We start from the raw sequence: 25,259 nt of genomic DNA, 5'->3' as shown, positions 1-25,259 counted from the left end.
CTCAACCCAAATCCATTTATATGTAGTATCCAGGATTTACGAACAGGTTGCCTGCGCATAACATACACATTTCGTTTTCTTCTTTATTCTTTGCTGCTTTTCGCTGGGACAACTCCTACCCAAAGTCCTTGGCAACCGCCCACTCAACGATTCTCTTTGTGGTTGTTAGCTTCAATTCTACTTTACATTTTTCAGGTTATGTTGTCTTTTTTTTTTATTTTATATTTTATTTTTTGTGTACACCTTTGTATTACTTTGTGTCCTTTTGTGTGTTTTCTCGAAGCAAATAAGTATTTACAAGAAATGGAAAAGTGTGGACAATGCGAAAATTTGCTCGCAATTCATTGAATGAAGTAAGGGTGCATTGTGGAACTTATGTTTTTCTTAGCTCTTGACAGGAATGAACAAAAAGTGAAATAACTAATGGGTTTGATTCGAAGACTGTTAAAGCAGCGAAGATGATTACATATTTCTATTGAACTATAGTAAAATGCAAACAAGTGCTGGTCCAAGAAACATGAGCGGTGCTGTCGATGACAAGGACCGTTTTCCAAGCATTTTTTAAGTTGAGGAAAAGTATTGTGAAGATATCGTCATTCTCAGTGTTAGTCAAACTGCAGTTCAGATAATTTCGTTCATTCAAATCAAATCACCCATGGTACATGATGGAGTGTATTAAAAATCTTATCAAAATTGCCATGAAGTGTAATATATCGTTAGCATGGATTCCTGGACACAGAGGCATTAAAGAAAACAAACTTGCCGACCTTCTAACCAAAGAGTTATGGTCACCTAGCGAATAGGATCGGTTCTTTTTTCGCTGTTAGTCCTCACGCAAGCACACCGGTCTTCTCTGTGGATGAACTGTGAAAAAAATTCACTGCCTCATATTGTCCGTACAATAGAGAAAATTAAAAAAACTAAAAAAAGAGCTGTTTGAACTGAGCGACTACCCTTTGGATGGACGAAACTCTAAAACTATTTTAAATATCGTTTAAAATTGAATATGTGTGCAAGTGTTCTTGGCTTATTAGCAATTGAGTTGCTTAAAATTCTCGATAACACTGTTCTTGCTGAAAAGCAAAATTTATACCTTCACCTGACTTACGTTGTTTTGGCAGAGTTCCCTTGAAAGCTTGAAGAACACATCTGGTGAAGGTGTTGATGGCTCCACTGAGAATGGCAGTCGGTGCATGTCTGAAGTTAGTTGCGCCCAAAGTCTGGTCGGGTATTGGTTTATATAGTTGACGTAGTTGAGGAAAGATCCCTTGATGTTGCTAGAAGGCGGTTTCGCTGGCGTGCTTACGCAATGCAGTCCACTGCTTGGAGAAGAGTTCATTATGCTTCTAAACTGGGAGCATACGGGTCTCACTATGCAGGTGTTCAATGAAAGACATGAAAAGTTATACTGCCTTCTACCGAAGTATAGTGTTTTGTCATATTTGTAGCTTCCTCGTTTGCGTTTCACTGCATCCAGGCAACCATTTTGGTGCGGCGTAGTTAAGGACCGGCTGGACAATAGCCTTTTATGTTGCCAACAACGTGACTTTGAATTTTCCCTATGTGCTGCTGGCTAGCAACTTTGTGCGGCTCTATACTTTGGCAATAATCGCGGTCCTGTGAGGAGTGAAGGAGCACAGGCTTTCAGATGTCACACAAAAAGCTTAAGGTTATTGACAGTCGGAATCCATCCTCTGGTGGTTGAGGGAGTTTTGAGATAAAGAAATTAAAGAAAAACGGGAAGAGGACACCACCCTCCGGAACCCCCTTTTTAATTCTTCTCGATTTAAAATTTTTACGAAATAAAAAAGATGATTGACGACCGCTCAGGTGGTTCGTATTCAACATCTTCAGTTCCGGAGAGAGCGTAGATTTTTCGAAGTCCTCAAGTAGCGTTTTGTGATTGACTGTGTCAAGTCCAACGCTACGAGGATCATCCTATCGTAGGCTGGTTTTTGGTTTAGACCATGTTGTGGTGGTGCTGTGCTCCTTTTGGGAAGCCATGCTGGGGGTTTGCTAGTCTCAGGTGGTGCGTGAAGGGCGAGAGTAGCAAGGTCTCAAGTATCTTCACTACTAGAGAGAGTAGAGTTATCGAGATTCCCGGATTTCAGTAGTGGGACCACTCTTCGATTTGCCACATATCAGGTATTTAAAGAATGGTCAGCGACAGGTTGAGGACCTTGGTGAGGTAGCTTACTCCCATCGAGCCTGGATGATTTAGCATCATTTTGCCTTGTCGATGATAATCTGAACCTCGTTAGCGATGAAAGTAAGTGATGCGCAGTCTTTTAGTATTTTGCGCAGCCGTCGGGTAACACCTCGTTCGGCTTTGTCTACCGAAGGGTGCAGTATAAATTGACGGCTAAAATAGCTTGCGTACTTCTTCGGGTCCGAAGAGGCATGACTATTGAATTGGATTGCAAATCGGTCTTCATGTGCCTTCGGATTAGACAAAGATTTGATAGTAGTCCAAAGCTTACCCACGCCGATGGTGGTTCCCACAACAGCCGGTTCTACGTTACCGGAATTGGCCCGGATTTTATCCGGCCAAGGGCTGTATTTTCGGAGATCTAACTCCGTTTAGATCGGTAACTTTCAGTACACTCAGTCCTTTTTTTGCGCGATTATTGGTTCTGCCACTAATCGCGTAAAAAAAATCGCGTAAAAAAAGGACTGAGTGTATTGTTATTTGGGTGCTACGTTTTGATACCGTTAGACTGTTATGTAGGTATTTTGAGAAAAAGCTTTGTAATGAGTTTAAATCTCTACGATTCAGTACTTTTTCACGGTTTTAGATTTTGTTTGGGTGGTATTTCAACCCACGATCTTCTATGTTGGGTCGACCTCTTATGTAAATTATTACGCTTCGAAAATGGAGACTCTTAAAATGTCCCAACAAAACTTTCCTTTTCATATTTGAGTTCTTTGAACCGGAACACAAGGAGCTTCATAGTTTTGTATATTTATGGTATTAATAATTGCCATTCTCTACTATGAAAAACAAAAATACAAAATATGTACGCTCATGCTCCACTCATCTCCAAAACTCTCATTATTACCTTTATTTTATGATTATTTTCGTTCTTTACTACTTCGTTGCACTTGCACAAAATTTGTGGGTGAAAAAAAGTTGTTTCGGAAAATTGTGTATCAATTTATTTTGTGCCAATAGTGCGACAACTGGTAATACGTATTGTTGTTGTTGTTGTTTTTTTTTCTAGTAACCAGCGTGTAAGTGTGGTGTATAAATGCTTTGCCATTGTTGTTGCTGCTCCGCCACCGCCGCATTTTGTTCTATTTTGCTTGGCGTTGGCATCGGGTTCATGCCACATTTGCTTGCCACTTGCCCCATTATATTCGTAAGTTGTTGCTAGTACTTTTGCCGTTGCCGCATTTGTAGTCGTTGTAGTTCACCTCCAGCATATAATATGCGCCAGTATTTACTTTTGTTTGTATGTATGTCAACCGCAGTTCACTTCAACGTTGTCACTGCCAAGCGTAGCGCCCGCACGATCCGCTACACATACACGTGTGTGTGTGTTTTGGTATGAAGCGCATCTTCATTTCCTGCTGCTGCTTACACAACTACACCACATCACTCCGCCACCACCAATGCCCATCCTCCCATTACCCCGTCGTGCAACACACACCGTCGCCATCATTCTGCATTGTCGCCTTCCTGCGACGCCACACGAATTCGACTACGGCAAAGCATGCCACCACACTTGTCCACCACCACCACCACCGACGCCGCCGCATTATTGTTGCACTCGTTTACTCATCGCTGCACTTCATTCTACTCCTGTTCTACTTCAGTGAACTCCGCACGTACTCCAGTCGCCCGACTGCCACAACGAACAGTTGGGCTGCAATTGCTCGCCACAAGGCACTCGCCTCACTCGCATTGCCAATACCGATTTCCTTGTGTTGCACATGCCACCAACTCAGCGACGCTATGCCATGCCATTTGGCTCACCTCTGCCGTTATTTGATTGCATTGTCCTGCGCCGCTACTCTGCATTTTGCTTTGCTCGTGTGCCCCTCACCGCAACCGTAGCACAAGCTGTACGGGTATCATCATCAACAACGGCATTATCATCATCATCGGCTTCGGTGTCGTCGTCGTCATTGCCATCGCCATGAACGGGTGTACTCCATACACACTATTGAAGTTGTTGCTGTTGTTGTTGTCGAAAATTCAACAAATTTTACACTAGTATGTGTAGCTCATGTTGTTGTTGTTTTTATTGTCATTGTAGTTATTTTGCTATGTTTATCGTTGTTGTTGTTGCTATAGGTCTTTTGGGCCTCGCATATTCCACATACATTTGTTCATATTGCCTGACATTGTTGTTGTTACTGTTGCTATTGTTGTTGCCGCTGGTTTCGTTGGCCGCCTGCTTAAGCTGCCACACATTCAAAAAACCAGCGCAAAGTTGTTGCAGTTCTTGTTGCAGTTCTTATGCCCGACTGTCTTGCGTTCTGCCAACTGTCACAACAACACTCCCCCCTCTTTCTTGCTTATCCACGGACGCACTCCCACCGTGCTTCATTGCCCAAGCTTTTGGAGTTCTCTTTCCTCCAGTTTTGCTTCGTTTTACGGTAGTCTGTCTTCTTCTTCGCCTTCTTCCGTCTCTTCAACGGCCGGCGTCTTCTTTGCCATCGCATGTGTTCCATTTTCTGGCATTCCCATTGTTATTTGTTGCATTTATTTTATTATTAGTTTACGTGTGTACATATGCACTTCCGCCCTGCGTCACTGCGGCGCTCATGCTCAGCCATCACTTTAATCGGCGTTGTCCCTTTAACTTGTTGTGGTCGCACTGTGTTTCGTTTTCTTTCAAATGCTGAGCATAAATTTATTTGCACTCGCACTCTCTCATATGTCAGATGAGTTCATTCATTTCCCTTTCGCTGGTGACATTAGTTATTGTTGTAACGTCTAAGTCCTAGATGGGTGGGCTCATATGAAGACCGTGAGTATGTGAATTGATCTATTTCTTTCTACAGAAGGGAGTGTGGTGACAAAATATTCGTTAAAATAACAAAGTAATACAACCACTCAAACTAGGATATGTATCACGGTTGATAGGGGTTGGTACCACGGTTTTTGTAAACTTAGTGAAGTATTTTTTCTGAGTTGAGCATTCTATTGCAACTAAAGGAATTTTTTCAGGTGAAGTCATCTTAATCTTCCACACATTCAAATTTATTGATTTTTTCTCAATTTGAATAAATAATTTAAGATTATACGGACTAAGAGACCGCAATTCTAAGAGTATTTTAGTTACTTCCATTAAAGGAACTACCACCTCAATCATAAGCCAATCATAAGAGTCCAACTTACCTGCAAATTAAACTTATGACCGTTTGATGTAGTTTTGGAAACCTTTATTCCGTCAATTTCAACCGTGAATCGGTTAATACCAAAACGGCGAAAAAGTTATAGCAATTTTGATGAGCAATGTCTAAAGCAAGGTACAAGGGAAACAATGGATTATCTCTTGTGCTTATGTACCACATTAAGAAAACTATGGTATAAGCGTGGGGTCCCCAAGATATGATACACTGGACACTGGTATCCTAAAGGAAGTCTACTCCTCATGGACCTAGCAACTGAATTGAACAATTAGGCCCATTGGACAATGTTTACTAGCGTTACTAAACAAAATGAAAACGTTGAAGCACATCCATTCGAGATTCATAAAACGCCATTGCAGCACACCACACAGTGTTAGGACGATATTTTTTTCAGCAAAACGGAACGTTTCGATAGATGTTATATAGTAGACTTATATAGTAGTTATCGATTTCTATAAGATTGCTGTCAAAAGAATCCGACAAGTTAACTAGATGTCTGAATTTGGGCACTCCTAATGATTTTTGTGGCTACACTTGGCTACTTAAAGTCAATATTGGTTGCATAATCAGAGCTATAATGACCGAGATACTCGAAATAGTATTGGAAACTTCATTCAAAGTAGTTTGGTTCGCTAAACCCAGTAAAGACGGGTCCCTGATGTTAGAGCAGAGGAACGCGATTAAATTCTGTGTGAAACTAGATAAATCTGGTACAGAGGCTTTTGATATGATCAAGCAGGCTTACCCAGTTGTTGCTTTAACAAGAGGTGGTATGTTTTGATGACACCAGGCCTTTTTGGAGGGCCGGGAAGAGGTCGCTGATGAGTGAGCAACTCCAAAGTGAAAACGATGCTCATTGTCTTTTTTGACATCAAAGGCATCATCCACCATGAATTTCTTCCTACTGGACAAACCGTCAACATCATGAAAGGGGATCAAAGCAGCATCCATCTCTGCTGTCTCCCGTGACGCCTTCAGTACTTGGAAATCGCGCTGGCGATGCCTCGACGCAGAAGGAGCTTATTTTGAAAGCTTTTGAAGATTTGTAACGATTGGTTCAATAAATTTTTTTAAATCGACTTAGTCTTTCCTTATTTTCTTATTATTCTTATGTTGGTAATGGACAACGGAAATCAATACTGTCGGATCATTGCAACAAATGTTTACCATTCAACCCGTTTATATCCTACATTAGCCGCCTAAATTACGAATAATAGAACGTTGAATTTGGTAATGTTCTTACTTTCATCTGTAGAAGGCGATAAGTCAACTTAATCGGACGTCTATATAATATATGGAGTTGAGTCGTTTCAGCCATGTCCAGTTGTCTATATACATATATGTATATATGCGAACTAGTCTCTCAGTTTTGGAGATATCGATCTGAAATTTTGTACACGTTTCTCTCAAGAAGCTGCTTATTTGTCGGAACCACCAATATCGGAACACTATAGTATATAGCTGTCATATAAACTGAACTATCAAGATCACGTTCGTGTAGGGAAAACTTTACCATTTCATGAGATATCTTCAAAATCATATCTTGTATGGAAAAATTTTTTGTTTGACCAGATATCATCACAAAATTTGCACGGCTTATTGGCCAAAGCAGTGTGGTACAATCTCCAAAAAAAAATTGTTCACCTTGGTCCACTATAATATTTAGCTGTCATACTGAACGATCGAAATCAAGTCCTTTTAAGAAAGTTTTTACATTTTTAAAGGTTTTTTATTGTTTACTTTTATTTTTTTGTCTCACTTTTTCACAGTGTTTCCAGTCATTCTAAAATTTCATAAATTAATTAAATATATGAATATTTTAAGGACTTCAGCTTTCTGACTAAAAGACACTCATCACATTGTAACCCTATTATTTGCTGCTTCTGAACCGCTGAACTTGTCCGTTGATTGGACAAATGTGCACATTCGCATGATTTGAGTTGACCACACACACACACACACAGACCCGCGCACCTACAAACTCTCACTCGTGTGACAAAGATTATTTATGCAACGCCATTTCTGAGTATTGTACACTATTGTCACGCTTTTTGTTTATTTTGGTATTTGCAGAAATCATGCACTACTTACATACTGCATACTTACATACATGTACACACATATACATACATGCATAGCCATATATGCATGCATGCATTTTTCGTATAAATCGCAAACGCCGTCGACATTCCTTTCTCATTCACCAACGCCATCGTCAACGCCTTTGCTGACGTCGCCGTCGTCGTCGTCGCGCTGTTATGCGCACTCAATTCCGTGCTGCCGACTGCCGCCACTTTTTCTGTCCTCTGCATCTGCTTATTTTTCTTTCGCTGGCTTTTAAAGCAGCGCTGCTCGGCGTTCCACACAGCTTGTTGCTGTTAGTTGTTCCCATGCTGCCATTTCTTCAACTTTTTAACAGTTTTTGCTTTGCTTTTTTTTTGCACCTTAACGTTGTTGCTGTTGCTGGCGGTGGGCTGTTTATATGTGTATCCGCATGACTGGTTGATTTGGTGTGAGCATTATGTGCATGTGTGTTTGTATGAACTCATTGGCTTGCTTTGACTAGCTCGCTGGCGTGCTTTCTACCGCCAATGTTGCTGCTATTGCTTTTGTTGTTGTATTGGAGCCGACTGCGCCCGAGTTGTTGGTAGCCACTGCTGGCTTGCGGGGCTAGGATGCTTTTTGGCAGCGCTGTTGCTTGTGTCGTTGCCGTGGTTGTTGCTGTTGCTTGTTATGGCTGTTTTGTAATAACGTCGTGTTGTTGTTGTTGTTGTTGCTATTGCATTGCCATTTATGTTGTTGATTACATGTGTCTGTATGCATGCCAGCCTGTTTGATTATTTTCGTTGTTGTTGTTGGTTATGCGAGTGTTGCTGTTGCCGCGTTCTCCCGATTCGGCTGGGCCTGCTCTTCGTGGCCATGTCACATTTAGTTTTGTTCGGTAATTCGGCGCGTAAGCAGCAAGAAAATTAGAATTTTCCGTATTACCGCATTTTGCAGCCAATAATCGCCAGTCGGAGAAGAAAACCGTTTATACAAAAACCAAAAAATATAAAAACAAAAACAACAAAGCTATTTCGCTGAGAGTCGTGCGCCGTGCTTGGAGTCGTGTGTGTGCGAGTTTTGTGTTTTTTTTTTTGCTTTTTCCGTTTTTGTTTTAGTGCTTCGAGTGCTCTTGTTGTTGTTTATTGCCGGCAGTTTAGCGCCCAAATGGTGGGAGCGTAAATTAGATTGAGAGCGCGAGTGCGCGTAAAAACTAGAAAAGCACCATAAAAATAATACTAATTAAAACAAAATAAAATCGTTTAATGATAATTCGCGAATTTAAGTATCCCATGGATACATTTGCGTTGCGAGCGAGCATACTAAAGTGAGCGCCAATATATCTAAATACATATCTAACGGTAATAATGTGTTCGCGTTTCCAAGAAACACTCGGGTATGTTGGATTTGCACGACGGCAATAATGCGATGATTACTCGCCGACACTTGAATATTGGTCGCAAAACAAATTCTGGATTTATTGACAATTACTTCTAGGAGTTTCTGTAATTCCGTGGCTGGCATACTTCGTAAGTAAAGGTGGTGTCGTCGTATGCGCTCAATAAGTCGATAAGTGAGCGTTGGCTCTACCATAGGTGGGAGGTTGTGTCGTCTTTACGCCAAATTGTAGTATTTGTCTATACTCACTAGCCAAATAACTATCGGATTACTGGATTATCTGCTTTAAGGGTTAGTGGAGGTTTATTTTAAGCAACATACAAGTCTGGCCACCCTTGATTGTGTACTAAAGGGCTTTAAATTAATAATATTTAACCTTTATAGCGCGGGAATTTTTTTGTTGGTTTGTTTTGATGATTACCGTAGAAAATTTTATGTTTACGGAACAGTCTTTGTAGAGTGACACTATTTGGTTTCTCTGGTTTGGGTTTTTATCTTTGAAATTCTCTGAAAAAACTACTTTGAGGGTTATGATGCCTATACCATGGACCCTCTTATAATTTAAATTTAATTTATGTCCAGCAAAATTTTGTGGTTTCCACTCGTAAATCGAGTGTTAATGGAGGTAATTGAGATGCAATCGATCATTGGGCCATGTCGGAACCCTAAAACTTCGTAGTGAATTGTGATATTTATCTAACCATTTATCGTTCCAAATTTCTACAATCATTAGTAAATCGGAGTCAGTGCTATTTGGCTGTCCTGAGCTTGTCTTAACCGATTTAGTGCAAGTTGCGATACGGGACAAGCTCAAAACCCCCAAAAATTAAATCACCTAAATAAAAAGTATCGTCAAACTCAAAACATAACTGCACAGGAAGAAGCTCGCATCGAAAGAACTATAAATTTTGAAATCGGGGGTTTATAAGCCTCCTCAAAGTGATATTTTTATTTTACAGCCATGTGGTCGTCCATCCTATCGCGGTTGTTCAATGTATCTTAAATCTTATATCCAGTTCACAGTGCGATACGTTTGCCTCTAAGGGAAATAACCTGTTATTGTGATTGCAAGTCTGTGTAGCCTTGTCTTCAAACTGTTTGCTTCTTGTTCTTTAATTCGTGAGATCTTGTTAGATCTGGGTCACTTGGCTTTTGTACATACAACCACATATCTTTGGAAAGATTAGCTGGGAGCTTATAACTGACTATTTATAACAGTCATTGTGTTATCACTGCTTCGAAATCATTAAGTTGTGTTTGGACCTTGATTTACACATCTGTTCTTTCCATGTCATACTGTTATGTTTCTGTGAGCGCCAACACAATTCATAAATACGTTAAGTAGTCTGATTTAGATTCAGAAATGTTTTCCCTATTACCAAACAAAATCTCAAATGGGAAGAATAGGTATTCCGGTGTCCATTCACGTTCCAGCGTTGGCTCTTAGGAGCTTTCGGCAGTTCAAAAAGTATTGGTTAACAGCCAACACATAAGTTCATTCATCTGGTGAAGTTAAAAGTACTGGCTTACGCCAATTGACAAAGTTATATGGTGGAAGACAAAAAAATCCACCCATTTCATCCTCTGATCAACTTCCGCCAGACGAAGTTGAAATATCTTAGACCCTTATACAAACCTTCCGCGTACTGGGCGATATTTACCAATTTGTGACGGGTTCAGCTTCGTCAAGACATGATCTTTAGATCCATCTTGGTAATACTAAAATCGTCCTTCTCTGCCGTAAAACGGGGATCTTTCGAGACCTTCTTTGTGATGATCAGCCCCTACCGTAATCAAATGACAACTCGCCGGAAGGATGTAAGAATATGTAGTTTTTGTAGTTTTTCGAATTTGTGGTTTTATAGTACCGATATTTACCTAAGGAATTTCATTATTTCCACTTTTGTAAACATATCTATCAAAATCGGTTCATAATCTTTTCTAGCATTGTAATACCGCCAGGCTGATTCATAGATTAACTAAGGAACTGCAGGAGTGGTAGTTGAATAGAAAATTGTGGTAATTGGTTTAACAAAATGATATCTCCTTCTCCACCTGGTATTTCCAACAAAGTCCTCTGCTTCCCCCGGCGGGTACTGCGTCGCATACTTTCAGAGCTGGAGTGTTTTCATCCATTCGGACGACTGCTCACCGTTGGCAATGCGCAAGGTAACGTACATCTTCCGCAGATCCTTTCTCTTGAAAACTCAAAACGCCGACCCGTCAGATGTTGTAGCAAAACTGGGATGATGAGTGACGTGGGAGCCAAGTGGCGAATGCGACGACTGTTTGTTTGATAGCAGGACATACGTATTTCGTCTTGCCCTCCTTCACTACCAGAGCCATATGCTTTGCTTCTTTGTTCAACCTGAAGAAAGCAGAATTAATGGCTCGTTTGTTATGAGGTCTGAAGCCACGGCTCGGAGATGTCCTTCGCGATCCTGACGGAGCTTTTGATGTTGCTCAACGTCAGTTTACACAACTGTATTAGTTTTACTCAAAGACTGTTAGAATTAAGATTTTGTTGTTTAAAATACGTATAGCTATACTGCTAATATGGGAAGGCAAACCCTATATTCATATGTAGTAATCCAAACAAAGTGCCTTTTATTAGCACCGAAGCCTTTATGAGGCGGTTCTATTTGCGCAATTTGGTTTACAAAAGTACAGGTGTGAATTTTACTCCCACATACAAACATAAAACATACACACGCATGCTATATACAAATGGATGTATCGTTTGGCTGCTTGAAGGCGTGAAAGAGCTTAAAATCGACAAAGTTGTTTGATTTGCAATTGAATATCTTCGTAAGGCAACACAAAAAGAACGCATAGCCAAGCCAAAAGCTTGTTTAAGCAGTATATATACTTAGTATATACATATGTATATATTATACATATATGTATGTGCAGAAATTCGTGTGTATGTCCCGATATGCAGTGGCGCAGTCCAAACACCCCCAATCAGGCGAAAATTTCAGCAACAAAAGTCTCTACAATATTGAATTGTGTGATTGATCGACGTTTTTGTACAAAAAACTACAACAACAAATTGTTCAAAGTACATAAGCATAAACATATAGAGTTTATCAAACAGAAATTTGTAGCAGTGCTCGCAATCTCGGTTGGCTTTGGTCTGCAAATAAATGCTTGGTTGCTTGCCACGCTCTTGGTGGGATGCTTGATGTGGCGCTGCTGCGCTAGGTTGTTTGTAGAGTTGTATTGTTTGTTCGTAATTTACTGGGTTGCTGTTGTTGTTGTTGTACTTGGCTGTTTGTATCCAACGGACTCGTTTCTCCTTTAATGGTTTTTGTTGGCGTTGTTTGTGATTAATGCAGCAGTCGCGTTGCCAGTGTTGTTGTTATTATTATTATTATTGTTCCTGTTGCTGTAGTGGCTGCTGCTGCGCCATTGTTGGGTGCTTAGCGCTTTTGTTGTGCCTTTGAAAAAGTTTCGCTACTTGCGGCGAAGAACGTTGGATTAAGGTGCCATTTTACAATCAGCCACGAGGACAGCAAATACAAATGCAAAATTCGCACACACATTCAAACACTTACACCTGGACATTTACGCAGTCTTTGGAGGATACAGTATATAATCGCACTGCCGTGGACGTTTGCAACCCTCCTTTGCTTTAATGATTTGCACACAGAAAGTTATTTACCTGGTTGTTGTTATTGTTGTAGATCAAGTTGCTGCTTTAATTATATTTCTTGTTAATTTTTGTAAAAATATGTTTCGTTTTTACATCCCCAATCAGGCGAGCGCCCGTGCTGCTTTTGAATATTTTAGTTTTATCCATCTAAAGGTTCTTCATATAAAGAAGAAGGAGAAAGCTTCTTCGTGGCAGCGGAAAAGACTTAAATTGCAATCAGATTTAATTAATATGGCAGATTATTCTATCAACTCACCTAGGTGAAAACTTAAAGAACATCGTGAAATCTTGCAGGCCGAAATTGTTCGTATAACAGAAGGTGCTTCTGCTCTAACCAGCAAATCCATTAATATTCTAGTGAATAACCAAGCGGCAATTAAGGCTATCTCTAGCGTCTCGTACACAAAGCATTTAGCGGTTAGGTTATGAAAGAAGACAATACTTACGCTTTGAATGAGAAATTGCCTAAGAATCGTGCAGGTACCCATTTCTATATGAATAGAAGAAGACGAAAAGACCGACTGGTTGGCACGCTTGATCAGCTAGGGATATATAATTCCTATAACAGTTGGGTCTAAGTAACCGGAACAGACCCGAATTTTTTATCTGTTCAAGCACTGTCAACTCGGCAGAATTCTGCCGCCATGACAACCACAAAAACATAGTTCCCTTAAGCAGCCCCCGAACATTAAGTTTCTTCAAGGGTTGCTTAAAGCAATGGACTTTTTAGGAACACGTCAGCTCTTGGAACACTAGTATTACAAGGCATACCACAGTGTCGTAATATTGATGTTGTAAAAGGAAACTAAATAAATTTTAAGCAAGAGGGAGCTAAGTAACATTGTAGCCGTCATCACAGGGCACTTACTTCCAAGAACTCACCTTCATAAGCGTGGTAAAATATGACGCTGGAAGTTTACCTTTGCAAGTGCCCAGTGTGTAGCCGGTTGAGACGAGCTTCCACGGTTCCCAATGTTCGAACTTTGAAGACACTGGGTAGCTGGGATGGAAAATAATTAAGTTTTTCTTTATATCAAATTCACTGACTTACTGGGTAAGGCTTAGATGGTTTCCACTTGAGAGCACAATAGACGTAATGGTCGCTTAAGTCCGGTCGTCAGCGGTTTAGCACTTTTCTCTTCCTCTATTCATCTAGCAAAAGTTTAGAATTAAAACGAGTATAGAACATTCCCTCTGCCAGGAAGTTCGTTAGATCTAATCCAACGAGCAACTTTCTTTAGTCAAAACCAAACAGTAAATAAATAATTAAAAAAGGTTTCACATTTAATACAATTCTTTACCCATACATTCAAATTTGTCCAAATTTTGAATAACTGCTTATTTCTTCGTAACTGTGGAAGAATCTTAAGAAGATCAATGCTGTTACATGAGAGCATAGCACACAAATTTTAATTTATCAGCGCAGCCACTAAAATTCCTCACGTCCCTATTACTTCAAAAGCCGAATATCTCGAGAAGTGTTAGTGATAGCGATTTTGATATCCGACTTTTTTTATAGCAAATAAAATTGCCTACAAATTTGTCATAGACATTTTTTCTATAGCTTTTGTCATTTACGAGATATATACAAAACAAGGCGGAATTCGTGGAAAAGTCGGGTTTAGAGCCCCGTACTATCTCGCCGGTCTGAGTTACGACTTTGTTGCACGGGGCACTTTTGTAGAGTGAGCGATTCTGAAAAATATGCGTCTGAAGTCAAAGCGATGCCATAAAATACCTCTGAGGTGTAGGAGTTTAAAGTTAAAAAATCACGATTGTAGTGTATTTTCAATGGAAAATGTTTACATGCCTTGGTCCAGTTCTTAACTGTTAATATTAAGGGCTAAAATTTTCAGGGAATAATTTTTAGGGAATTTCCAAGGAAATTTCGGGATTGAAAAAAATTAATATTAAAAAAAACAAACACCCTAATGTATATGTGAATTGGAAAAAAAGTATTGATATACTCAGTTTAAGTGGGCATAAAGTTAATAGTTAAATTCAGATAAACATCATGTAAAAGCTTGAAAAAATAAGAGTTATTTTAGAGAAATTTACGTTGCGGATCATTGCGTTTTACAAGATATGCTTGCACTTGTAATAAACTTCCTTCTTCAATTTAATCATCAAATATGCTTCTGGATCTTGTGCGGCTTATGTTAACATGGCCCCACATACGAGTACAATGACCGGAAAGTATTGACAGCACTCTTTTGCCTGTTGGTCAACTAGCCTGTGGAGGAAGTGCCAAAGGCTTGAACAAAGATTTAAAAAATATCGGGAATTTCATTCAAGGAAGTGCGACCGGGAAAATCAAATCATGCAATAAAATTCTGGATTGTCTTTTATTAACTTTGGATCCAATTATTTCAGGCATGCGAAGGTTGTCAAAAAAGAAAGTTCAAAATAGGTTGTTGATGTAACGGTTGTGATGGTTGGTGAAGGTTAGAGCATTCTGACGACAGTTTGAATAAAGACAGCAACGATTTGGCTTTATATTAATAAGGGCTTTCATAATTATACGAGGGCTGCTATATATATTTCTGGCCTAATAATGAAAATAGGCATATTTATCAACGAAAATGTTTTTTTTTTTCGTTGGTTTTGGTTTGTCTTGGAAGACCCGGTCGATTGCTGTTTTGTTTCGGGCTCATACGCATAGATCCATGATTCGTCACCTGTGACGATCTTATAAACGTCTTTTGAAGCACCGCGATCGTATTTTTTCAGCATTTCTTTACACCAATCCACACGAGCCTTTTTTTGAGCGACTGTCAAATTGGCCGGGATCCAACGAGAACAAACCTTTTTTACGGCCAGGTGTTCATGCAATATCGAATGTATGCTGGTGGGAGAAATGCAAGGTACTTTACATGACGGTCTTGCATTATCAGTTCACGTACGGCATCGATGTTCTCTGGAACACCAGGTGTTTTTGGACGACCTTCACGGAATTCGTCTTTGAGCGAGCGTCGGCCACGATTGAATTCGTTGTAACAGTTTTTCACAGTGCTATAGGATGGTGCTTCATAGCCATACAAAGATGCACTCGATGGACTCTTGTCGTGATAATCCACGTCGAAAGTTGTGAAAAATGATCGCACGAAAATGTTCACGAGTTAATTCCATTTTTTGGCCGAGATGAATTTTTTAATTCCCTGTAAATAAAACAATTCACCATTAAATGACAAAACGTTCTGAGTGATGTTATGCTAAAAAATGTCAAACTTTCCAATGGAAATGTCAGATTGCACCTGCCAATACTTAACGTTGCCTAGGCGAGAAATATATATAGCAGCCCTCGTACATTTATAACAAGTATTTTTTCAGTCCTCGACACACTTTTGAGGTTGGCCTTCAGCTCTTTTTGCGAATGTTGTAATGGTTTACCAAACCAAGATTTTCGAAAAAACAATGAAAATCACCTTGATTTGGGATGGTTCTTTTGGTTTCGGCTCGTTTTTTTCCCATTACATTCCAATGATTGTTGACTTGTTTGCATGCCAAACTCATAAACCCATGTTTCATCGGCAGTTATAATCTTCTCCATGAATGTGACATCGGAAATCGCACGATCAAGCATGTCCAAAGAGACCTGTTTACGATACTCTTTTTGGAAAAAGTTCAGTTTTATCGGGATAAGTCGAGTAAGAACGCGTTTCATACCGAAAATATCCACCAAAATCATCCAAACGACTAGCGAGAGATATTGAGCTCTCTTTCCATCTCTCTAACACATGCCTGCCGATTTTTAAGAACCATATGTTTAACTTTTTTAATATTTTTATCAGTTGAAGAGGTAGAAGGTCATCATCATTTTGAAATTTTGTGCACGGCTTATGCTCTCCAAGAAGCTATTCATTTGTCGAAACCGCCGATAAAGGAGGACTTTGGCATATAGTTGTATTACAAACTGTCCGATGAAAATCAAGTTCTTGGATGTAAATGTTTTTTATTTTACGAGATATCTTTAGGAAGTTGGGCATAGATTATAGCCCAAGGCCGTTGTTTATAAAAACAATTTCCTTACATACAGTTCAGATCGCATTACTATAGCTTATTGCTGACATTTAAACTGTCCAATCAAGATCAAGCCAAAGAACTACAAGTAAGATATTTTTTCCTTGTTATGTAACCTTAGTTCCACTTGAGGGTTGTTGATATCAAACAATGTGTTCAACAAAATGTTTTCCAAGATAGTAAATTTGCTATGATAAATACACCTGTAAAGGTTACTAAAGCTTCGCTTCACTCAAAGTTAACATATTATTCTTGTTTTATTATAATCATTATGGTTGTTGTTGCTGCTGCTTTTCTGCATTGCATAAAGCAATTCCCAGCAGCTCATTGCAATCCATTAGGTTGCAACTCCTTAGCGCGTACGAAATATTGCACTTTAATATTTTTATGCGAGAAGAAACTCTTCTTCCGTCTTATGTTATTTAGATACACACACCCTAGAAATATATTCATAATCTTATAGATAAAGTTTGTTCAACGAGTGAAACAATCTGCCCTTTACGGCGAGGGCAAAGATGCACACTTCGTTAGTTGTTGTTGCTGTTATGCTTTTTACAGCATTTGACGATTGGACGAAATTCTCTTCTTGCTAGCAATGAAATTCAGAAATTCGAATATAAAAATCAATATACATACATATGTACATATGTACTTGTTTATTCATTTATTTATACAGACATACTATATGTATACATATGATTATGCGTGTGGGCTGTAGTTTTCTATGATAAAAAAAATTGAAAATTATAAAAAATGAGCTAATACGCCCGCTGTAGACACTGCTAAGAATGCTGTTCAATAAAATTTGAAAAATAAAAATAAAAAGTTGAAAAGAAAATAGCCGAAAGCAAATAGCGAGCAGAAAACAAATCAGTCATTTTCAACCAATCGCCAAAATCATCTGCAGATCATATGTTTGTATATGTGGATGTGAATTTTCATGTGGATATTCATTTATTGGCATCTTCACATAGGCCTCACTAGTTCTCGGCCGTTCGATGCCAAATCAATATGTAGTTTCTGGGCTGCTGGGAAATGTCGAAATTTTCGTTTAAAACGAAATGTGGAGGTTTCACTTATATGAATGTATGTATGTATGCACATGTGTATATTTGTATGTTATAGATAAAAAATAATTTCTTTATGAGAAGGATAAGCTTTAAAAATAATAATCCCAAGCCAAGCAATATAACAAAAAAGCAGTGAGTCTGCTCAAGAACTTTACAGACTTGCGTGTACATATGTATGTATATATTTAGATATGTATACATATGTAGGTACTATTAAATATTTTATATTAGCTGTGCATATTGTATATTATATTTAAGGCAGAGAAACGAGTGAGCATGAAGAAAGGTCAATTTGAAAATGTTCGAAGTTTGATGCTGAGATAACTGGAGGCGTGATAGGCAATACAACGTAACTCTTTCTTCACATATGTACAAAGAAAGTGTCAAATATTATATGTTTTGCGAATCAAATGCCATATGGTCTAATGAGCTTACTTCGAATTTCGAGGGGAAATAAAATAATTTATGACGCCTCTGTGCGCTTCTCAGTGGCCGAAAAGACGTTTCTAGGAACAATTTCGAATATAATATATGTATATAATATATATCTTTATATATAAATCTTCTGACCGTGTGTTTGCATTTGAACTGCTCCTAAATGGATGGACCGATTTTGATGAAATTTTGTGTGTATGTTCAAGGAGATTCGAGAATGGTTTAGATTTACAATTTGGTCCACTGGAAAATGTTTTTTAAATTATTTTTTCATTTTTAATCAATTGTTAATTTTGGAATGTCTATCGGTCAAATGGCGCTACCATCGCAGTATCCAATATTGAAACCTTAAATTGACGTAAACGTGCATTAAAGAAAACGATGCCAAAGTAAAAGGCGACATCTGTGGATCAAGTTTTTATATTGTGGACAGAGTTGTTCGTTCTTAAGTAATAAATTGGGTGATTCATACATCTATGGGTAGCTATAACATTTTTTTCATACCTGCTAACTATTGGAGGGGGTATCTTGACAGGCAATTTAAAATTGCAATAGGTCTGGCATAAAAAAATAGCGGCATAACTGAAGTGTTGATAAAAAATTTGAGATATACAGAAATCTTTTCGAAGCATTGCACAGAGCAATGCAATATTTAAACGGGAATGATGAATACATATTTATATGCGTACAATTTCAAACTGATCCTTCCTAAAAAATAATAAAATTGCTAAATATTTGGAATGGTAGAATAGAACTGCAATCAAATACACAATGCAATGAATTAAAACTGGCTCATTTATCATTCGATGAATAATATACTACGGGCATCCCAAAAGACTGATGCCATAACCTTTCCAGCCGATTTTTTTTTGCCTTTCCACGCTTGAGAACCGTTTCTTAATATGCAGTCCACCAGGCTGACAATCGATTGGACTCGATTGATTTCACTAATGCACAGCCCAAATTCAATAGTATTTTTACCCCAAAAACCAATTCTTTCCTAACGCACGAAATGCTTTTTGATTCATTTTTGTTGCTTCATCAAAAAAGCGATTATTCCTTAACTAATACTTATAATCTAACTAATAGAAATCATATAGATCGTATTAGTAGTACTATCTATGTATCAGCCACAGTAAAACTTAAGCGGGTCCTCTAGTATAAAATAAGATATCCTAACTTTCACTGGATTAATTGACTTTAGCCACGAATAATCCCAGCTGCACAGCTAGAAACGCCAATTCGTTCTGATGTTTGGATCAAAAAGCTCGTCGAATAACGACAACATGCCACAAATTTGTTGAGATTGATTCTTGTTGATTACTGTTGAGATTGATTCTTGTAGATTACTGTAGCAGATGCTTTCCTCAAACTTTTCTTCTTGTAACTTTGACAATTGGTCTATCTAAAATTGTTTCTCTAACCTTCAGCAAATACTATATAATGATTAGTTCGTGCGATTCACCACTACTCTGATCGTTATTTTTAAGATCTTCTTTCATCTATGAACAAGAACAAAGTTATTAAGTTTATTTCAAGAAAAGAGAGTATATTAGTACCTCATTAATTAATAATCTCATTAATTATCAAATTATGTCAATTTCTTTACGCTGTTTGATTAATGCCAGCCTCTCCAAGTTTTGGCTAATCCAAGATATTCTTAGTTGAATTATCTTTTCCTGAGTCAAACAAGCTTCAAAATGATATTATATCGAAGAACTCTTTGTCAACCGTCACCGTCTTTGTCACCGTTTGAAGTAACTTCAGAACATCACAACCGATCACACAGAGAACACCTAACATGTTCCTTTAAAATACGAACGATCAGAAATTTCAGCTTGGTATGTGAGGATTCAAGATTCGTTACATTCCATTATAGCACCATGAATAACATTATAATCAAAGGTACACGTTTGAAAAAAAGTCCTTTAAATTCCTTTCGAGTGTTGTAATAAACCTTCAGAAACAAGTGTAGTGTTATGTAACAATCTGGAAAATCCACAGAAATATTTTTATCTAAACCATTTCTTCGGTATTATACACTTACTTTTTGTTTCTATAAACAGCGGACACCAGAGTTTATCTTGGTGCAAAGTTATGTTGACAGTTTTCTTCGATTATCGAGTTGTGGTGTACTCCGAATTCATTCCGACCGGCCCAACTGTCAACAAGGAATACTAGTTGAGTGTTTTGCGTCGGTTGTGCGAAGTCGTTCCAAAAAAGAGGCCGGAATTATGGGCCGGTAATCTTGGTTTTTGCACCACGATAATGCACCGTCGACGATTGATTCATCGCAAGTTTTTCGCCCAATTTTCAACCGATATCGTGCCACAAGCAACTCCTCCGTAAAGGAGCTAACTCAACACCACCGCTCCGGGTCTATTTTTTCAGTCTATTTAAAACAATAAACATGAATAACTACGCGCATTGAAGGCTATTACGGAAATTGACTTTAACAACTGTCTCGAGGATTGGAAAAAACGTTGGCACAGGTATATTTGGCCCAGGGAGATTCCTCACAGTAAGGACGACATAAATTTTAAAGCATAAATTAAGAATTTTAAAATTTTGAACAAAGTCCCACAGTTGTTTATACAGTGAATACATGCATACTTTCTATAGCATTACATTCATTATCATTATTATTTTTCTTTTAACCCCTTCATATGGAATTTGTCTTCTATTCATCACGATGGCGTCATCTGTTAGCTGGCTTCCATAACCCTACTTATGTGTGTATAAAAATGGACATGCGAACGTACTTTTATAAAGGGTGTATATGCACTTCTATATATATTGTATGTATGTAGAAGTCTATTGCCATTTATATTCATTTTACTTAGACGGTGTAATCTTTGAGGTCACTGACACCTGCAGACGCGTAATTTATAAACGTACTACTTGGTTGAAACAGACATACTTACGTAAATAAATGTACTGCAGTTAAATTAAGTGAACTCTAGCGCTTTAGTGCTCATTGAGAGTTTTAACAAACACAATATGGCATTTAATTTAAGTATATGATTGAGATTTGACCTTAAGTTCCTCATAAAAACTTTTGCATACTTTAAGGCGTTGAACAGTGGAAAACTTGAATTAAAATAGTTACATAATTTGTTTTTCTTAAAAAGTAATGGTTCACCTGAAACGGGATTTATTTCATGTTTTCCTCCGAATTCTCCATATAAATCAGAAGATCTCGATAAAGGCAGGGGTTTACTTAATCCAAAATTGGGATGCGGTTTGTCAGAAAGATGCTTTAGAGGAGTTAAAACAGCTATATGCTATAGTTTTCCGATTCGAACAATATGTTTAGAGGTTGCAACATTATCTCTGACAATTTTGCAAGATATGCTGTCAAATAAAAAAGTTTTCGTTAAAAGGGTTTGAAATCGACTGAATAGTTTATATGACAGTTATATCTTATACTGTACCGACAAATTCTTGTTATCCTTCGAAATGAGTTTCAGTCTTCTCGGGAGTCTAATTTCATTATTTTATATATTGGACAGGTATGTAAATCTTATAAAATCATAAATATTCCTACGATAGGAAGGAGAAAAAGGTTTTAGTTCGAAACCACATGAGATTCGCAGCCATCATACTTACAAGTATATCCTTAAACCAAAAGTTAGAGGTATTTTTTGGCTCATGCACTCACTCTTTGAAAACCACAAATCACAATAGGGGTTGTTATTACCCCAGAACCGTTAATCGCGCATCTTGAAACACTATAAAACTGAATTCAATTCATTCACATAAAACTCGATCCATTTGTGAAACAGTGGTATTGAAAAGTGGGTCAGCCATAACAATGTCAAGTGAAAACGGTCGTGGTCGAACGACAGTGACTCAGCGCAAACTGGGGCCAAGCTAGGGTTTACGAATACGAAGGGTTTGCTACTGTGTTCTACAATGAGCTGCTTACCTACGGCCAAACTCTTAAATCAGAACTTTACTGTCAATAATTGGACCGTCTCAAGAACGTTTTTGCTCAGAAGCGACCAGTGTTGTCCAATATGAAAAGAATTGTGTTTTTTCCAGAAGCTTGGTTGGGAGGTTTTTGTGCATCCACTTTATAATCCGGACGTGTCAACGAGTAATTATTACCAGTTCCTAGCTATGGCAAATGATTTTGGTAAGAGGTTTAGTGTGCCATCACCCTCGGCAAGGACTCAAGAGCTTTCCTATTTGTAAGATTTCAAGCGGTACTTAAGTCGATTGGAAGAAGACGAGTTAGAAACATCTGAATATTTCGAATCTCACACCTTCAGACATCCAAGTGAACTAGTGTAAATAAAGTTCCTAAACAAATCTGTGTTGAGCCCCAAACCACTTTGTTAATGTTTGAGCAGTTTTAAAAGTTTTTATCGCCTCACAAAGCACTATCTATGACAGTACAAATGTGATCACACCTTGAAAATCAGCTGTTAACGTACCCTAACCGCAATATACCGAGATTCATCTTCTTTACTGGCGTAGACAGCACGTAACAGGGTTATAGCCGAGTTAACAAACGTGCGCCAGTCGTTTCTTCTTTTGCTATTTGCCGCCAATTCGAGATGCCAAGTGTATCCAGGTCCTTTTCCATCTGATCTCTCCAACGGAGTAGAGATCTTTCTCTTCCTCTCCTTCCACCGGCGGGTACTGCATCTAATACTTTCAGAGCTGGAGTGTTTTCTTCCATCCGGACAACACGACCTAGCCAGCGCAGTTGCTGTCTCTTGATTCGCTCAACTATGTCGATGTGGTCGTATAACACATTCAGCTCATCGTTCCATCGACTGCGCGGGACTCGCCGTTGACAATGCACAAAGCGCCATAAATCTGCAAAACTTTTCTCTCGAACATTCCCTTAGGCCGACTTATCAGATGATATCATTGTCTATGCCTGCTCACCATATAGCAGGACGGGAATGATGAGTTACTAGTATAGTTTAAGCTTTGTTCGTAGAGAGAGGACTTTACTTTTCAATTGCCTACTCAGTTCAAAGTAACACCTGTTGGCAAGAGTGATTCTGCGTTGGATTTCAAGGCTGATATTGTTCTTGGTGTTGATGCTGGTTCCAAGATAGACTGAATTAACTACGAATTCGAAGTTTGGTTATAAACAGTGACGTGGGAGCCAAGTCGCGAGTGTGTCGGCTGATTGTTCGATGACAGGAGATAATTCGTCTTGTTCTCGCTCACAACCAGATCCTTACGTTTTGCTTTCTTATTCAGTATGGAGAAAGCAGAACTAACGCCACGATTGTTGAGGTTAAGGATATCAACATCACCGTCGTACGCCAGATTTTACCTTCTCGATTCAGTTCTGCTGCTCGAATCGAATTCTGCAGTAGTAGATTGAAGAAGTCATGCGATAAATAGTCCCCTTCTCTGAAACCTCGGATATCAGGGTTGGTTATGTTTATATGCTGTAACCAGATTTGCAATATTGTCTAATGTTTTAGACTATCACAGCAACAAAGTCTTTGCACACAATATTACATAAAATTTCCTTGTTTCGATCGGCCTGCGCTCGCAAACATAACTGCAATTTCGGCTTCCATCGGTTATTTATCGTTCACACGGTTGCTTGCCGCTTACCCTCAGCTTTTGTCAAATGTGTCAAACAAGCGCATTTTTACATTGTTAACGGTACTTTAACTGTAACAAATACACTGTGAAAGCCACAGCGACTACTAAACTTAATTGAAATTCAACGAATTTCATTGCTACATTTTGATTTACAACGCCGTCGTGTTACCATTGCTCAGCGGTTATGGAATCGCGTGCTAGCGCTGCCTTCGATTGCAGGTAGTAAGCGATATGAATTGTTGTTTTGGGTAATTATAATTAGTTATTTTTATTTATGCGCGTCTGTTGGCCGTCTCTCATGTCCATGGCAGCCGAACGAACAGCCAGCCAACCGAGCTATGGAGCTACCAACCAACCGGACAGCCAGTTAGCCAGCCTAGACAGTTGGCTAGTCAGTTAGCGCACCAACTTCACTTGGCCCGGCAATCATTTATCCATGTCACTCGTATGCTCGCTCGTTCGTTCGACCGTTTCTTCGTTCGTTGGCTTTGTTGCTGCGCATTTCATATGCAGGCGGCGAGGTTAGGTATGGCTGATGGTTGCTGGCTGTGGTGGCTGGTGGCTGCAACCACAATTTCTGCACTCATTTTAATGCCGTTTCAACGCCGCTACAGTTGCTACGATTGTCGGTTGAGTAGCTGGTAACTGTTGTTGTTGTTGGTTTCACTATTGTTGTTGTCATTGGTTTAGGTTATTGTTGTTTTTGTTGCATATGTACAACTTAAGAGCGCTTTTTTCACATTAAGTGTATTTATTTTTTGTATCAACTCATTTTTCATGCTCAACTTTGTTGCTTTTTCACCAGCAACAACACAAGCCTCGCATGCATTCGCAATCAGTCGGTCTTTTAGCCACTCTAACTGGTCAGTGTGACAGTACGAGTATGTTGTTGTGCGCACCTAGCTCGCTTGGTAGTCTGTCTGGCTGACAATGGCGCTTTGGCTACTTGACTGTCGCGTTTTCCTTCGCCTTCTTCCGTGGCTTGTCCAGCTCGAGGACGGTCGGTCGGGCGGTTGGTTGACTTTATTTCCGTGGCTTGTCCTGCTCGTCGACGGTCGGTGGGTTGGTTGGTTGGCTGGTTGTTTGTGCGGATTGCTGAGGTTAGCCTGGCAGACAGTTGTTGGTTGCTAGCTGCATTCCCACAATGTGTCTTTTTGTTTCTGATACGAAATAAAATTTATTTCATTTCAATTTTCGTTTCTCCACATTCGTCGCTACGAATGGCATATGTGCACCTTGTTGGAGGAACACACTGTTTGCCAGTTCGTGTCTCGGATGTGCTTGGCGCGTCCATACGCCGGCCCCTCGCATCCAGGCGCATACAAATTTCGGGACGCCTTCGCCGTTGCTGCTCCGTTAACGCTTTCCTGCGGCTAGACTCCGCTAGTTTTGGGGCTTCGGCTTCGTCGCTGCCTTCGCCTCTACATTTCGCCTTTCGTCTTAATTTTTTTTGTAATTTTCGCCCTATGCGAGCGACTGTATCGTTTTCCATTGTTTTTATTGTGGTTTTTCTCGATTTTTTTTGCTTTGCGTTTCTTCATTTGCCACCGTTGCCATTGTAGAAATTACTATGCCACTCTCATCAACAACTGCTGGTGGTGGCATGGCACTTCCATATATCCAGACATACATAAGTACATATTTGCTCCTTCCCTTGTCTTTAATTTTTTTTTAGTACCTTTGCTTTTGTTGTTGCT

General features: G+C 39.1%; 1 protein-coding gene across 5 annotated transcripts in view; it reads left to right on the top strand.

Annotated features, from left to right (window-relative positions):
- LOC105224658 (uncharacterized) overlaps positions 1–25,259 on the top strand; it is a 193,805-nt gene that overhangs the window by 56,936 nt on the left and 111,610 nt on the right. The window contains exon 1 of one of the 5 annotated variants that reach the window (XM_049453964.1): positions 8,315–8,933. The exons of 3 other annotated variants lie outside the window; for them this stretch is intronic. The gene's annotated coding sequence lies outside the window, so the exon portion shown is untranslated. Of the gene's footprint in view, positions 1–8,314; positions 9,094–25,259 lie in introns of those variants that run through there. One more of the 5 variants, XM_049453962.1, reaches the window with a different exon arrangement.

This window comes from Bactrocera dorsalis, chromosome 3 (assembly GCF_023373825.1).
Source record: "Bactrocera dorsalis isolate Fly_Bdor chromosome 3, ASM2337382v1, whole genome shotgun sequence".
NCBI lineage: Eukaryota > Metazoa > Arthropoda > Insecta > Diptera > Tephritidae > Bactrocera > Bactrocera dorsalis.
Note: the sequence above shows the minus strand (reverse complement) of the source record. Positions and strands in the feature narration are given on the sequence as shown.